We start from the raw sequence: 18,732 nt of genomic DNA, 5'->3' as shown, positions 1-18,732 counted from the left end.
ACATCTAGAATTCTTAATGATAGAGTAACTTCACATAAAAGTGATATAAAGCTCAATAAAAAATCATGTGCATTAGCACAACACTCTATAGAAACAGGTCATAAACCAAATTACTCTAATATCAAAGTTTTACATACAGAAAAAAATATTTCCAAACGCCTTTTTCTTGAAATGGTGGAAATTAATAAGTCTTCTGATTGTATGAATAAGAAAACTGACATTGATAATCTCAGCAGTATATATAGTAATTTACTAGAACTACATCAAAAACATAATAATAATGAAAGATGTATCAATCAATAACTCTTTCATTACAGTAAAAAATTATCAAATCATCATACCCATTGAAAAATGACATTTATGTGAAGGTATGACATTTGTCAAACCCACAAAAAAATCGTATACATGTTAACTTTTACGTCAATTTATATCTTCAATTTATTGTTTTTCACTCATTTTTACTGTAAGTATGATTTGTAATGATATTATATAATACTATATATAATAAATATTTGAAACATATTTGAAACAATAAATGAAACAATTCGTGGACACAACTATGTCAGATGTCACGCAGGTAGCTATAGCAGCCTACGTGGTCATGTTAGATGTAGCCTGAGAATTCTAGGTCTTTTAACTGGAACCACAAATGTGCGGTTGGCTTCTGTTGTTGACTCCGTGCGTATGTGTTGTTTCCTGCTTTCGGCAAACAAATGTTGCCCATCTTTACACTTGGCTGCACCGTGCTGATGAGGCCAATAGCCAGAAATACGTGTCCGCGGTTTGACCCCCTTTTTTGGAGTGTTGTGTCCAAGAATTGTTTCGATCGATTCAAGAACACGTCACTAACTTTCTTCGAAAGCTTCTGATAATTCCACTTCCATATTCTCTGTTTCACTATCACAGACGTCATTCAAATCAATAATGAATTTATTTCCACCATTTATATGGAAGTGTCCAATCTCCATATAGTCTCTTTCAACTGAAATTACTTGTTTAATCCTTCTCTGCCAGTCTTCTTCGGTAATATTAGAAATGTCTTCTTCAACTAGCTCTATTACCTTCTTATCAAATTTTGGAAAATTATTTTTACGCCTGATGCTTTGTTTCAATTTTCCCCAAATCCACTCGATGGGATTGAAAACACAAAAATAGAGGGGGAGTCTCACTATGGTGGGTCCATACTTTTCAGCAATACTCTCAAGGGCATACACTTTTTCAAATTTTTTTGTCTGTAAAACTTCAAGTAATTGATTTTTGGTATAGTAATCTTCAAAATACAAATTGTTATCCATTAAAAAACTTTGTATTTCATATTTCCTCGAATTTGTATTCGGTACTTTGATGAGCTGTCGCGAATGATAGGAAGCGTTGTCAAGAATTATTACACTTTTCGCATCCAAATTTGGAATCAATGTGTTTTCAAACGATTTCTCGAAAATATTAGCTTCCATGTTCTTATGTTCTTATGATAGTGTTGCAGTCCTCAAGTTTTTTTCCATACGATTTCAAAGAATTCGTAACCCATACTTTTCTTCTTCCACAATGCACAGTAATCAGTCCTGATCCTTTGTTTGCAGGCATGTTAGGCGTATATATTCTCGAACCATCAGTCCACCCTTCCGTAACTGTGTCGTGAGTGTCATACTAATTTGCCGTTGTTCTTGTCTATATTTAGGTATCTGTTCTGAATATTTGTTACGCAATTTTCCTCAGCTTTTCATAACTGCTTGACGTTTGTTTATTATTTCAAATCTAAATCCTAGTTTCTTTATCCACTAACGAAGAGTTTTGCCACATCAGCTCACGTTATGGCCGGAAGTATTCAATTTCTTCCTGATGATTTCAATTGTAGAAATCTCATTGCTTTTGTAATAGTCGTTTATTGTTTTTGTAATGATTTTATTTGATGAACATCTAATGGTTTTGGTAATCCTGTATCACATCGCGTCCTGTGTTCATTATGTTTTTTTTGACTACTTCACGTAGAGTTGAGGAAGGAGTTTTGGTCAAATCTGATGTTGCTTGTAATAGTTTGTTTTCCTCGAAACCAAACTTGAGATGTAGATTCTAATATACATTGAAACATAATCTCTGTGTTTCAATATTCAAATGCATCCGAATATCATTCACTGGTATCTCTTTTTCGCATTGTTCACCATCGCTGTTGGAATCACTATACTGGAAAAAGTCTGCGTTGTTATCACACTTGTTATTACTATTAGTAGTTGTCCAAGGATACCACGTTTTGAACAGATAACAAAAATATCGAAATTCAACACTCAAATCGCGATCAGTTCCTGAACTGAACACGACGGCGATTACCATCCCCGCATTCCCCGATTTCTATTCGTCACCGTAACATGACTTCAAATTTAATTTTATGACTCTTCAGCCAATTATTAAACGTTGTTAGTAAAAAGTATTTATCCAATACGAACCGTCAATTCTACGTGGACTAGTTCGCAGCCGGTTCATTTCTATGTATTGGTTTTTTTGGCATTTGAGGATGCCGCCAACTTTGAATGTGCACAATATCGTTTATCCCACAAATCATACCAGAATAAGAATTTTATTATTAAGATCAAATCACTTCAACATTTGACTCAATTAATCTGGTTTTCTAGAGTATGTCATATACTATAAGGTTGTTTAAAAAATGTTGTCCGAATTGTGTACTGCATGCATTGATGTGATATTAATGTGATATTAATTTTTTTCCAAATTTAAATTTTACCAGGTATATGATGTCTTTGAACGACTGTGGGCCAATTTTCCCTATCAATTCAAATCGAACCAAAGCGCTGCCGAAACAGCCCAAAAAATGAACCAAGCATTTGGCAATGATAGTGTTAATGAACGCACTGTTCGACGTTGATTCACGCAATTTCGTTCCAGAGATTTTAGCTTCGAAGATGAGCCCCAAAGTGGTTGAACTACACTAATCCAGAACAAGGATTTTAAGACCCTGGTGGAGAACTGAATTCCGGAAGAACTGGGGGTCTACTCCCATGCGATTTTAGATAGTTCAAAACGTATTGGAAAAGTCAAAAAGCTCACAAAGTGAGTGCCCCACGATTTGAACAATATAAAGAAATTGTCACGTTTCGAGGTTTGTTCTTTTTTGCTTTTGGCAACCAAAACGATACTTTTTCGGATCGGATCGTTACGTGTGATAAAAAGTGAATTCTCTATGACAACAGTAGATGTTCAGGACAGTGGTTGAACACCGATGAGCCACACATGCACTCCTCAAAGGCGGAAAACCACCAAAATAAGACCATGGTTGCTGTATGGTGGTCAGCGGCTCGTGTGATTCACTATAACTTTCTGCAACGGAGCCAAACCTTCACAGCAGGGTAGTATTGTTAGGAAATAACCGGATATAATCAACTTCCTCATTCTTTAATGTCTGAATCATGAACGATATTCATGTTAAAAAAATGGTAAACAGTAGCGCAATCAGCTGTATAGTTGTTTCACATCAATTTCAATCATTATCCTAAAGTGCAAGTATGTGTTAAAGCATTCATCAGTATTAATGATGTAAATACGACGCGTAATTCATTTTGTTGATCAACTTTAGGTCTGATTTAATGTGAGTTTATTTAAATTATTCTTGGAGCGAAACCGATATTTTCTTTTGTTCAACCACTGCAGGACATTTTTTTCAATGCAGAACCATATAACAGAACCATGTTATTGCATTAAACAACGGAAAATATAAATTGTAAGATATGATGATTTTTTTCATTTTGACTGCAATTATACAGGAGCTATTTTCCATGGTAGGAAACAAAGTAATTATTGATAATTATAAAATGTCCACTATTTCTATCCCATACTAATTAACGTGGAAAATGTCACAAATTAGGAGAGGCGATGCCTCGATGTGCAAATTAATTATGCGTATAACTATTGAAACATGTCGTTGGAAGGACGTTTTGTATTAAATTGAATAATGTCAAGGAATGAAACATGGATCTATAGAATAATCACACAGTCGTCTATTTACTTATTTATGAATCCTTATAACTAGGTATATTAAAAATCACATTTTTTCGCAAAAGAAGTTCTGTATCTGAGATGATACATGAAGTGACATATCAAAGCTTATTAATACATGTATCAATTTTTTCAGTACCTCGTTAAATGAATTGTGAACATTATTTTCAACATTTTCCCGTTTACGTAGCAGATCGTCCACCGTATCTTTAAGAATATAAAGTGCATTTCTTTAATGCTTTTCTCTTTAATTCTAATGCTTTTCTCTTTTTGAACGGGTTAACTAAAAAGATTTAAATTTGGGATAATGAAATTAATGCATGAATATTTTATTTTGCCTGAATACATTGACATTTAACTACATAATGTGAGATAATAAGCTTGAGGTCAGTTCAGAAGATGCTCGAAATGGTTGCCTTGAACTTCTTGACATATGAGCAGCCTATCCGATATTTCGCGCCGAACATTTTCGAACACAGTAACGTCAATATCTCTACAAATATTCATTATTTTCTGCCATATATCCAATATTGAAGCAGGTTCAGTTTCGTACACCTTTTGCCTCAAATAGCCCCATAAAAAAGTCCAAAGGTGTCAAATCTGGCAAGCGGGATAGCCATTATGTAGAAACTCGACGGTTAATCCAACGACCGGAAAAATGGTATCCAAATAGTTTCTTACTTGTCTGGAGTAATGTGGTGGTGCTCCATCTTGTTGGAATGCAATATCTATATCGAATTTATTAGGACCCGCTTCGACGATTTCAGTAATGAGAGGGTCGTCAGTAGTTTCCAGCATATTCAAATACAGTTCCTCTGTTGAATTTTGATCAATACATAGAGGTCCTACATTATTGTTTCCCAATATTCCTGCCAAAACGTTAATTTTTTCTGTATATTGGGTATGTGTTTCCCGGAAAACGTGAGGGTTGGTGTCACTCCAACAACGGCAATTTTGTTTGTGTGTGCGTTTAAAAAATATACATTCGTCACGAAAACAAATATTGTGGAGATAGGTAGGAAGCCTTGCATCCGTCATGATTTTGCAGAATTATGTTCTTCGATCAGGGTCATTTTCAGTTAGTTGGTGTACCATTTTAATTTTGTATGGATGATACCTATTCCTCTTCAAAAGTCTCCACTCAGAAGAAGGAGTCACCTCACAAATATTCGCGACGGAATAAGTATACTGTTCAGGATTTACTACCATCTCACCAATTATTTGCACTTGCTGTTCTTCCGGAATGAATGGATGACCTGGGGGCTTTTTGTTATGTAGGTACTCTACCGGCAGTTGTGAATTTGGATACGAGTTCCTCAAATATTTTCTACAGGTAGGACGATTCGGAAAACGTTCATTGAAAATCCTTTCGGTCTCGTGAAAGTAACGCGTTACATCGTAAATAAAAATCACTTCAGTTTTTTCTTCCAATGGACGAGAATTGACCATTTTAGAGAGAGAGAATATTCTAACTGAACAATGATATTCATTGTTGTATTTATATTTTTTGTCGTTTTTTTTGTAACTTAACAAACCTCATCGGGTTGTTGAAATTGCCATATGGCAGATAAAAAGGAATATTTCTAGAAATATCGATATTAATGTGTTTGTTTTCAGGAAATTATTAAATGTTCCGGCATTTTGTAGTAGGTGAAGATATTGACTTCATATTCTAGGGTTGTGAAGTATTCGTCAGGAGCTTCAAAATGGTGTGTCCCAAATCCCCCCTTTTTTTTAAAGTTTTTTCCCAGATCGCCCAGTCGCCATTTCGAAAGTTTCATCTGTCAAATTCACTTTAAAATAAAGTATTCACGCATTAATTATATTATCTCAAATTTCAATTTTTTGAGTTGACCCGTTCAAAAAATAGAAGTGGAGGGGGACATTAAAAAAATGCACTGTATGTTGCTATCCTGAAACCATGTTTGTGACATTAAAATATTTATTGTCGAACCACAAAGTAGATTACTTCTTAACAACTAACGTAACAGTAATGAAAACAATCAATCAATCTTAAAGTTCCTATTATTTCCGATGGGATGGACCGTGAAATAAATTGTTTCCGAAATTATTTTGAATTCATATTTCCCTTTCCATCAGTTAGAATTTAAGCAGGAGGTTGATGGTGTATTATCTTTTTTTTTAGACATATTGTCGAATAAGATATTGTAATGCTGCCTGGGGTGGTACTTTTAACAATTCCCTCAATATCAATATCTGAAAATGCGGATACTATTTATATTTTGGAAATAGCAAACAATGACAAACATTTTCAAATGAGAATAGCTTTATTGTTTTTCGATATATCCCCTTGATATCAATACACTTTTGCATTCGTTCAAGTCATTTGTCAAAGAAGTATTTTCATTCATTGCGTGCCAAATCAGGACTGTTCGGAGGATGAGTCATCAATTCGATGTTCTGACTGCTCAATAATTCACCTGTTTGATGAGATGTGTGAGTGCTCACATTGTCATCTTGGAGAATGATTCGTCTTCGGTGGTTAGTTTTACGATTTTCTGCGAAGACTTCCGGCAAACAAATACTCGTGTATCCCTCAGAATTGATCGTTCTACGTTGCTCAAGCGGAACAGTGGCCACATTACCCATTCGGCCGAAGAGGCGACCATTTGCTTCGCTGTGTTTCTTCCACAACAACTTTTGTTGGATTTAGGTCGTCTTGGGATACCCATACAGTCGATTGTTGTTTTGTTTCCATGATTCGTCACCTGTCACGATTTTATACACGTCTTTTGAAGCAACACGGTCGAACTTCTCAATCATTTCCTTATACCACTTTACGCGAGCCTTTTTTTGAGCGATTGATGAATTATGGGGTATCCAACGATAACATTTTTTACAACTAAATGTTCATGCAAAATCGAATGTATTGAAGTGGAACTGATGTGCTAGGATGCCTCTATTTTAAAATGTGTCACATGATGATCTGCATTCTCAGTTTTGGGGCATAATAACCGATTTTGGACGACCTTCACGAAATTCGTAGACGGCTGAACTACGACCACGATTGAATTATCTATACCAACGATATACTGTGGTTTTCGATGATGTTTTATCGACATATAAAAAACTGAGTTCATCGACACATTCCTGTTGAGATAATCCACGTCGAAAGTTGTGAAAATTAATCCAACGAAACGCTTTTCTTGAAATTTCTTATTTTTGCCAAATTGATTTTCTTAACTCACTGTGAACAAATCAAATAGCATTTATACATCAAAAATTGTGAGTACGTTTGTGCTAAAAAATGTCAAACTTTATTATGGTGTTACCACATTTTACCTTTTCACATTAGTGTTGGCAGTTTCCTAAATATAAATAATTTCCCATCGTATAACTTCGAAAATATTATTCATAAAACCTGAATTGCACTAGTTAAGTAACTTTGAAGTCGAAAACCGTTTTTAAAAACAATTTATTTTACTCAAAATTACAATACAAAATTACTAGAGAACTTCTCACATCGAGATCTGCAAATAGAATGAATAAAAAGTTATGATGATAATCGTTTCTGGATCCGGGGTGGGAATCTGCAAGCACTGCATTTCCTTGTATAGTCTGCAAAATCTCTTCACATAACTCCTCCCTCCTCAGGAGAAAACAATACGGATAAAGGGTTGTTTTCTTTAGGGTCCTCCTGTCGATTGGTATTGCGATGGCCATTTTTTTTTCATCCAAAACCAAAGTATGGCGAATCCGGTAAGGAGTAGAACGCATATAGTTACACCGGGTATATTCCAAATTGCTGGGTGTAGCGTTTGGAGTAGCTTGGCTTCTGTTTGAAGTTCTCGTATGGATTGGAAATTGATTGATTTCAGTATCAATGGCTTATTTTCGTGTTGGTCACCATTAGATTTGGAAGCCACATTCCATCTCAGTTTGGGAAGAATAAGTGGGTTTCCCAAAATAGTTTCTTCTTCGTTTTTATAGGTGAAGCTTTTCACAACAACACTGCAGCCTTCTGGAATTTTCAGAAGAGTATTTGTTTCGATTCTCTGTACACTTCTTTTCTCGCAATCCGCTTGGGCTATAACGGATTCACTGGATGGCAGGATTAGGAGAAATCGGTCATTGATTTCTTCTATTATGGGATGATTCAGAATGGCTTCATTCGTCAGGCAATTGGGTTTTTGTCCTTCATCAGAGCAATAATACAGGTGTCGATTATAGTTTCGTCATGATGTTGGCACAGGAACACACCATCTATTTGAGGGCATGGTTTATCTTCAAACTGGTGATATTTGGTACCGAGTATGAGGAAAGGTTTATAGGGGGTGATGATTGTATTTTGGTATGGTAAACTAATAAGATTATAGGTTCGGAAGTCGTCTTCTAGGCAAATTGGTATATGTATTGCAAAAATAATTTTGTATTTCTCAATTTTTACTTGAGTTCCTGCCAGCTGGTAATAAAGGTATGCATTTTGAGTTTTGAGGATCTTTTTATGACCATAGATATTGGCCATGTGTTCGATAGCACTTACTAAATCGTTTAGTGGAATTTGGTGGTTAGGGACTGTCTGCGTGTACCGCTGTATTGGATGGATTGATTGATTTGATTGGAATGTTCGAGAATATTGCTGTGTATTGAAAATGGGGTTTTGCAAATAGGTTATTTGCTGTCTAGGACGATCTGGGATATTTTTCGGTAAATTGTTTTAGTTACTGAGTTGTCTAAAATTATTTTGTGCATAGAAAAAGTTTTCTTCTTCTATCATATAACTAATAGCAGTTTCAATACTGTCCGGATTTTTAAATCTAACTGTTTGTTGTGAGGGAGCCGGGAGATTTCTTATAAGAGTTCTCAATGACATAACTTGATATTGTCGCCTATAGATAATTTTTGTTGCTTCATCCATTTCTTGAATGCTATAAGAATTTATTCTTTGAATCAAATGACTACGAAGAACTTGTAGTCTTTTCGCAAAATCTAAAGGTTGTTCGTTTTTGAAAGGTCTGGCTACAAGAAGGTCTTGTTCTAGACACTCCAAACTTCTCTTATCTCCAAAACATTGAATGAGCTCCTCTTTAATTGAGGCCCAGTTATTTAACTCTATTCTACTTCCTACTAAGAGATTGGCTCTACCAATTAATTTTGATTGAATGACCTTCAGTAAATACTGTTTGAAAATAGGATCTGTTGAATTTGAATAAGTAGAATTTAGAAAATCACAATTTGAAATGAATTGACTTAATTCGTTTTGATTGCCATCGAATGGCGTAATCATATCTACATATAATCTAAGCATACTAACGTTAATTTGTTCTGTGTTTCCGTTAGGCATTGTTTCTTCTAAAACCACAGTAGTATTAAAGTTATTTATTAAATTTTCAATTTCTGAATCAAGATTCATCAAAATTTTACGTTATTATGCAATGTAATATCCTATTCAGGATTGGATTTGAGAATCGAGAAAAAATACTTATATATGTTTGCCTAAATCTAATGTTTTCCTATTCAGGGAAATGGGTAAAAAGGAACTCGGTACTTACTTGTACTTCAGAGCTGCTTTTTTGATGTGATCCTTCTGCTTCCTCGTGTGAACTCCAGAGGTAGGTAGTAAACGCCAAAGAGTTGAAACGCACGTTCAATTTTCGAAATCGGACCCGATGCCGTGAACTTCGCGAAAACGAACTGCGAAAGAATCCTACAGCGACTGCGCCAGTTGAGTAACTTTGAAGTCGAAAACCGTTTTTGAAAACAATTTATTTTACTCAAAATTACAATACAAAATTTCTAGAGAACTTCTCACATCGAGATTTGCAAATAGAATGAATAAAAAGTTATGATGATAATCGTTTCTGGATCCGGGGTGGGAATCTGCAAGCACTGCATTTCTTTGTATAGTCTGCAAAATCTCTTCACATAACTCACTCTACCGAATGTTTGTATAAGGAAACGTATGTACTGAAAACGACAGGACTCAATAGCCAACAAACAAAGAAAAATCGATACATAGTTATTAACGCAGTTTGCATGTACTCAGGATGAAGATGAACAAGAACAAGAAGAACAACAAGAAGAAGAACAAGACGAACAAGAACAAGAAGATCAACAAGAAGAAGAATTTGAAAGTTACGATTCAGATGATTAAATTTCACTACTTTTTTAATTTAAATTGCTTTTATCTTTTCAATCTCTGCTAATATCTATATTTTGTAATAGTTTCAAATTAAACAGGATCACAACTGACCCGTGCAATAGGCCTACTCTGGAAAACACGTTAAAAAACGCGCTAAGTACACTACCTCAAAGGTGGCGTGGAAACGTTTGCATATTATGACGATTACAACTTTTACAACTTTTTGAATTGTTTTATCTCAAAAACGGTGGCTCGTAGGAAAAAGTTTCGAAACAATTTTCGTAGATAATTTGTCTGTAGTATGTTTATGATAAAACTTACTGTTTTGCTGAAAATCGCGGGAAACTAATGTTTTTGACCTTCTACCTTGAATAATTTTTTTTCCGTGCAGGGGAAAGATGGGAAACTCTCAAATTTGATTTTTAATAATATTTTAAACAATCGTACTGATTTTCAGCTTGGTGAAAATTTAGGTAGCGTTACTCTTATTTTTTGGTGTAATTTGACCGGACTATCATTATCACATTTCACCTACTCACATTAGTGTTGCCAGTTCCCCAAATATGAATAGTTTTCCATCGTATAACTAAAAAATATCATTCATAAAACCTGAATTGCACTCTACCGAATGTTTGTATAAGGAAACGCAATCACTGAAAACAAGAGAACTCTTTAGCTAACAAACAAAGAAAAACCAACAAGATTCGTTACTGATGCATCCATAAACCTACAACTATTTAATAAAAGTTAAACACAAAGATTTCTATCATGGTCCAAAATTCTTCAATCTCCTGCCCGTTAGCATAGCAAACTTTTCCAATCCTAATACATTCAAAAAATCAATCAATACCGAACTTCTTGATTTATTCAGCTAAACAGAAACGATGTTCAGCAAACTCCGTGTTATTCCTTCATATTCATCAATTTAGTAAGTCAATCATTCGAAATGTATGAATATAGATATGGCTATAAGATACTTGATAACATATCGTTGAATACCCTGAGTGGTGGATGGCAAGCGCATCACAAGTATCTACTTTAATTTTCCGAAATATTCAAATCACTGTTGAAGAAGCTACTGTGTTAGCGAAATATGTCGTGACATATTTTTCAAATAAAGTTTGTGGAGATCAAATGGTGAGTTGCAGTTTATGTTCAAAATAAATTTGCCTGTTTGACTTGATGTGTACGATTTCAGAAGGGTTATGACACTCACGATATCCCCCGCCCTCGGAACGTGACTGATTTTGTCGAAAGAAATAGACATATTTTCAAAAGAGGTATTTTTAAATTTCTGTTTTAAGAAAGGTAGGAATTACTGATTGATAAGACTCTTTAAAGAATTATATTATGCACTTTTCAGTTTCCCCTTTACTATATACTTAATAGCGATGTATCGCATGTCGCCTCGTTGGAATCAAACGAATCTTCCACTGTTGATGATTTAATATTAGAGCACGACCGGCCTTGACATCTTTTTCAGGTATATTACCAAGTTCAAGTGTGGCTTGGTTATCAGCTAGACCCTACAGACTGGGGTTGGAAGTTGGTTAACAATTCATTAGAACCAGTCCAAACTTTACTTCCATCTGCGCCGGAAAAACTGTCGAACACAATTTTTTGCAACTGCAAAAAGGGTTGCAGTGCTAACTGTGGTTGCAAAAAAGCCGGACTGTTTTGTTCTCTGGCATGTATACATTGTCAAGGCCGATCGTGCTCTAATATTGAATCACCAACAGTGGAGGGTCCGTATGATTCCGACGAGGCGACATGCGAAACATCGCTATTAACGCAGTTTACATGTACTCAGGATAAAGATGAAGAAGAACAAGAAGGAGAAGAAGAAGAACAAGACTAACAAGAACAAGAAGATCAACAAGAAGAAGAATTTGTAAGTTACGACTCGGACGATTAAATTTCACTACTTTTTTAAATTGCTTTTTATCTTTTCAATCTCTGCTGATATCCATTATTTCGCAATAGTTTCAAATTAAACAGGATCACAACTGACCAGTGGAATAGGCCTACTGGGGAAAACACGTTAAAAAACGCGTTTAAAGTACACTACCTCATAGGTGGTGTGGAAACGTGTGCATATTATGACACAACTTTTATAACTTTTTGAATCGTTATATCTCAAAAACGGTGGCTTGTAGGAAAAAAAATAATCTAACATTTTTTGTAGATAATTTTATAACCCACACTTTTTGTCTGAAGTATTATCTTGATAAAACTCACCGTTTTGCTGGAAATCGCGAAAAACTCATTTTTTTGACCTTTGACTTTGAATAAAATTTTTTCCATACGGGGGAAAGATAGGGAACTTTCAAATTTGATTTTTAATCATATTTCAAACAATCTTACTGATTTTCGTCTTGTTGGGAATTTAGGTAGCTTTACTCTTATTTTATGGTCTAATTTGACCGGACTATCATTATTCCGATCAGGATCGCCGGGATCAAATAATTTTCTCACACATCATTTCCATTGTCTAATATAATACAAATTGATTTGAGATTTCTGTAAACTATTAAAAAGATTAACCGAAAATAACAATTTTATTTGAACAAAAAACTGGAATTTCAAAGAAATAACATAAAATCAAACAACAACCAAAAAATAAAAATTGAAATAATAATAAAATCTGAAAATTAAAAATTATTAAGAAAAATGAAAAATAAAAATTAAAAGATTCCAAACAAAGTTATGTCACGACGTTTCGATTGTTAGTATCCACAATCATCTTCGGGTGATAACAGTTATCACCCAAAGACGATTGTGGATGCTAACAATAGAAACGTCGTGACATAACTTGGTTTGGAACCCTTTACTTCTTATTTTCATTTTTCTTGATTATTTTTAATTTTCAGGTTTTATTAATATTTCAATTTTTAATTTTTTGATTGTTGTTGTTTGTTTTCATGTTATTTCATTGTAATTTCAGTTTTTTTTGTTGAAATAAAATTGTTATTTTCGGTTAATCTTCTCAATATTTTTCAGGAATTTCAAATCAATTTATATTATATTAGAGACAATGGAAGTCCGAACTGATGAAATACACCAGGAAACATTGTCAACCACCTTCAAACAATTTTCTCACACAGTCTCTGTGGGAGAGCAAGTGAGACAACTACACTATCTGCGCATGCGTATATATTTCATATTAAAACAGTTGGTCTTGAAATACCAAGCCAAACTAAAAAGTGGAAAATAAATGATAGTTTGAAAAACTAATAAATACGCTTCAATAGCAACAAACTAAAAAAAAATCGAAACTAATTTAAGATTGTGTTCAATAAGTTCTATGGCTTGATGTAACTGATAACTTTTAGTCTGAAATCAGAATAAATCTATTTACAAAATTATTTTTGTTGTAAAAAAGCGTGAGATGTTTTGACTTCTATTTTTATTATGGCTCCAATCTGGCAAACAGCTCCCAACCAAGTATTTATAACAATGGATACTTACTGAATATCCATGTTATCGATGTTAAACACAATCTTAAATTAGTTTAGAATTATTTTTTATTTTTGTTTGTGTTGCTATTAAAACCTGTTCTTTTAGTTTTTTAATATTATTTGTTCGTATTATAGAATGTTGAAAATCCAGAAAACTTTAAGGAACATTGACTCTCCCACAAAAAGGAGTTTTTCAAATAATAATATACTCATTCTTCATGATTTCTTCGTAACCGATCTTCGCGGATACCTAATGGATTTCAGCCTGACCCGGGAGAAAAACAGCATGTAGGAAGATGTATGTAAATCTGGTATCTCGTTATTTACGCAATTGAATGGTTAATACATATACGAAGAGATGAATCGTAGGTGTATGACCCTATTGTTAGCGGAGACCTGCGCGGATACATGTCTCCAAACTTGAATCACCTCTTCGCGGCCGAACCAGATGGACATTTCGTTCCTGCGTTCGCAGGAGAGATCACGTCGCGCTCCTGTTGTCTGCCCTGCGACGAACGATCTGCGTAATACACACCTGGTTCGAAATTCGAGCGAAACTTTCGAAAATGAAGACTGGAGTTTTTTTCTTGCACTGTTTTCCGAATTGGGAGGCCAAAACAAAGTGAGTTAGGGCGCTCAGGCCGCTTTGGAAAGCGGGTCTATGGAGTAGTTTGACTATTATTATTATTACACTAACTTCATTGACTTGGGTGATGTGCGGATGTGCTTTTTTCGCGTGAATGGTAGTGTACAATAGGACAGGAAATATGCCCTGCAGCCTCGGATTGTATAGTGACAGGAAGTTTTTCTGCTGAAGGTTAGTTTCTGAAAATAAACTATTAGTGATTTATTCGAAGTTTCATTAGTTTCAAACTTCTTCATATCACAATCACAATAATCACCACGAATATCTGCAACACAATCTATTTTTTGAATGCGAAACTTTATTTCAAGACGAATCGGTACCTAATTTGAAGTTTTCACAACAATTTTGAATGTGATTTTCGAAGTTTTAAAGGATCTGAAAAATGAAACAGGTTAATTTCAAATGTAACAACATTTCATCTGCTTATAATTTTCGATTGGAAGTATCTAGTTAATTTTTATGGGACAAGTAAATTCGAAAATCAAGCGCGAATAGTTAAAAATCAAGCCAAATTCTCATTCAAAACAGTTGTATAAATTAACGTCTATTATAGAAACCGCTTGCACGTAATATGTCTTATACTTGTGTACTATATATTATAAAACAATGTCTCGTCGCCGCGTCTCTCTATCTGTCTGTCTGAACGTGATAAAACAAAAAACTACCGAAATTATTTTCATATGGTTTCAGTGTTACCAATGTGTGGGGCCCATATTGTTTGTATTGTACATAAATGATTTGGAGTATGTAGCATACGGAACAATGTATACAGATGACAAGTCGATTATAATCTCTGATAAATCAGATTCAGTTTTTAAAGACAAATGTAATCAAGTTTTTGGGAGTATTCATGAATGGTTTTCTGCAAACAACTTGTTTATGAACGCAAAAAAACAGATTCAATGAGATTTCACCATCGGCAACGGGAATGTGATATCAGTTTCAGAACAAATGACAATTCCGAAACTCTAACAACAGAATATGCGAGCTTAAAATGTTTAGGTCTTCACATTGATGAACGTTTAAATTGGTAGAACTATTGTGAGTTCCTAATCAAAACAATTAACTCGTATTTCATATCAGTTCCGAAATATTAGGCAAGTTTAAAATGTTGATCAGCTGCTTAGGCTGTACTATGCTCAGGTTGACTCCCCGACTGAGATATGGAGCGTGTTTCTGGTGTCTTTCCTCTCGCTGCACTGATGTCTTTATAACACAAAAAAACTCATACGAATCATTAGTGGCATGGGTTACCGTGATTCATGCAGAAATACTGTTAGTAGTTTTTTTATATTTTTGACTTGTGCTTGTCTGTTTTTGAGAATAGAAATAAGTTGTTTGTACCAAATATGTGTGATTGATGACTTGTTTACTTTATGGTAATTCATGATCACTTAAATGAAATGAATGAAAACACTTTTGTACAAATACCACTGGTACCAGTGGTACCACTAAATACCAGTGGTATTTAGACAAAAGTGTTTTTATTCATTTCATTTAAGTTTTACCAAATAAATGTAAGCATAATATTGATACAACAACGAGAAACAATGTTTTTGTACCATTTGTAAAAATCAAATCAGCTTTGAATCACTTGATCAGATGGCTCCATGTGCCTATAATTTGCTGCCAGATATTATGAAATAATCTGAAACCATGTATATCTTTTCAAGAATTTTCTTGTTAATAAATGTTATTATCGTTTTGAAGAATTAATGTTTATAAGTAGGTAGTTTTTATAAATTTTTTTTCAGGAACTTCTAGTCTCCGATTTCTTTTTTGACGATTCCTATACAAATTTTATTACTTCGTGAAAAAGGTAAATGAAGATTCGTTATTTATTATTATTATCATTATTGTGAGGATTTGATACTCATAGCAAATCGGTTTCTAATTATTATGAAAGATATTATAAAAAATTATGTTTTATATGGATATCCTTGCTCTTGATCATATCAGTTGTGGCCTACCTAAGGAACTATATAAAACTACAAATACACAAAAGGAATACACAAAAGGAAGTATACAAAAAATATACAAAACTCTATTGGTAGATGCGAAGAACCTGCAAACCAGGAAACATGAAAACAGGTTTTTACTTTGAATATTCTTCAGTTTTTCGGTATCTCAATATTTTTAAGTAATCACTTCATTTGTAATTTTTTATGAAGGATCGATGGTTGAAGGAGAACTTTTCAGTGAGTTCTACATCTGACATAATGCGAAATATGATGAAGTTACGAAAAATGAGAAATGAAAATTTCTGTTTTTTACCACTTTTATTTGTAACTAAAGATCGGTACTGCAGTTTTGTCCTATAAGAACATTTTCAAACTTATACATAAAGTTCCATGTATAAGTTTGAATATGTCCTTATACCTAGAACGAAACTGCAGTAACTTTAGTTACAAATAAAAGTGGTAAAAAACATAGAAATTTTCATTTCTCATTTTTTTGACGATCTTCTACCACGTAATTATCAAAATATGAGAAATTCTCGTTCTATATATTTCTGGTTTGAAATCAAGACTTTTGTGTTTCTTTTTGTAATCCCAAAACTTATGTTTCATTCGTTTCATGCATTCATGTTTTTTTCTGTATTTTTTTAAGCACAAATCGAAAGGCATTTATTGAAAACTATCTGAGTCATTTCAAATGAAGCCGGATAACATGTGAGGATATTTCTCTTCCTTAGTGAGAATTTTACGATTTGGTATTGGCAACACTGTATGGTTTACACCAGTGGGCAGATTAGTCCAACAGGACTATGATTAATTCATGTTTTGTGTAAATGGGTTGAAATATGACGATGTTACTTGTGAGAAGTCGGGGCAGTGGTACTATTCTTGCGAACTTTCATAGAATCGCTGTCCAATTCCTTTGAGGTATAACGAAACATATACAAATGTCTACATTTTAATAAATTGTCTCTTATGAGCCAGTGCAGATTAGCGAATGAGTACTTATGCAACCCTCCGCTGCATATGTTCATAAGAAACAATTTACTTCCACAACAGTATAATTTGCAGCGCATTTATTGTACATCTATGTGCATACATCTGAACGGATACGATATCAATCCTCATCAAATGAATACGTTGTCCTAACGAGTATCTAGTAGACTTCAAAGACTCCAGGAAATCGGTTGGTGATTTGAATTGATTTGTATTTTCATAAACTACACCTCACGATTTGATCTGCATAAACTCAATCTATCAGATGAAAATACATTCCATTGAGTTACATTGAATCATAAGAAGTTACTATCTGTTCGAAAGTTTCCAATTTACATAAACTTATGGAGAATTGAAAAGACAGAAGCTTTTTCTTTGAAAGTTTTTTAAGAAACATGCTTTCTATGGCTGGTTATATGAATGATTTTGATGAACTCTTACTGTAAGGGAAAATATTTGCGTCCACAATATTATTAAATAGTCTTGAAGATTGAATGAATCGTCGTTATGAAATATCCAAATAGTGAAGAGTTGAAAACTGATGTTTTGGTTGAAGTTGAGGTGATATTTTCATTTGAGAAGACAAAAATGAAATAATTATGAGAATAAATAAAATGAAGGAGAAATACAGATATTCTAGTTAATATACCTTCTTCAATAGGATGTACTGCCTCCCCTAGCCCTTCTGCAGGCTTCCACTCGTCTACCCATGCTGTCGATAAGGTTGTTAATAACATGCTGAGGAACATTTTCCACTGTTCCCAAATAGCATTCGAAGCTGTTCTGAGCTGTCAGGTGGATCATTTTTGGTATGCAACTTCCTCGAAATGTAACTTCGAACATGTTCCATCGGATTCATGACTGGTGAGTTCGGTGGCCAATCCATCCTTGCAATGCTTTCTTCCTGCAGAGTGTTTTGCATAACCAGTGTTCGATATGGTGGGGCATTACCATCCATAAATACAAAATCATTACCTATGGCGTCTCGGAACAGTCTAACTTCATCCAGAATGACAACCGCTTCGGTGCATTTCGTGAACATGACCACGTTCTGTGAACTTCGAGATTACTCTAGAAACCGTGCTCTGGATAAAACGTAGTTCTTTCGTTAAATGCTCGTGCAAACGTAGTTCTTTCTTTATATGCTCGTGCTAAGTTACAATTATATATCACTCTTTATTAGTAAATAATGCTCTTCATAGTACAGTCAGTCACTTATAAAATACAAAACAAAAAATATAAAAATAAAGACAAGTCACAAGAAACAAGAAACATTTTGACCATAACTTGAAATATATTCAATATACTAGGCAAATTATTGAATGTAATAAGACCAGAGCTATACAAAGATTGACAATCTACATGCTCTCTGTTGATATAAAAATGTCCTATTCTATTTCTAGTGTAGTGTGTATGAATACTACTTGTATAGGTTAACTGATCACTCAGATAAATTGGTAACATATTGTGTTTAATTTTGAATGAAAATATTAGCATATTCAGTGTTATCCTTTGTTTAGCTTTGTAAGAGACAATGTTTCTAATATGTATTTCACAAATGTGCGT

General features: G+C 34.0%; 1 protein-coding gene across 1 annotated transcript in view; it reads left to right on the top strand.

Moving 5' to 3' along the window:
- The first annotated feature begins 14,005 nt into the window (after nt 1–14,005).
- The window catches only part of LOC111512522 (Leucine-rich tendon-specific protein), a 158,376-nt gene continuing 153,649 nt past the window's right edge, over nt 14,006–18,732 (top strand). The window contains exon 1 of the mRNA XM_074186427.1: nt 14,006–14,383. The gene's annotated coding sequence lies outside the window, so the exon portion shown is untranslated. The remainder of the gene's footprint in view (nt 14,384–18,732) is intronic.

Source organism: Leptinotarsa decemlineata, unplaced genomic scaffold (assembly GCF_025532065.1).
Source record: "Leptinotarsa decemlineata unplaced genomic scaffold, Ldec_3_MD MMD2_tig00078422_RagTag_RagTag, whole genome shotgun sequence".
Taxonomy (NCBI): domain Eukaryota; kingdom Metazoa; phylum Arthropoda; class Insecta; order Coleoptera; family Chrysomelidae; genus Leptinotarsa; species Leptinotarsa decemlineata.
The sequence above is the reverse complement of the archived record's forward strand: the minus strand, read 5'-3'. Positions and strand labels throughout refer to the sequence as shown.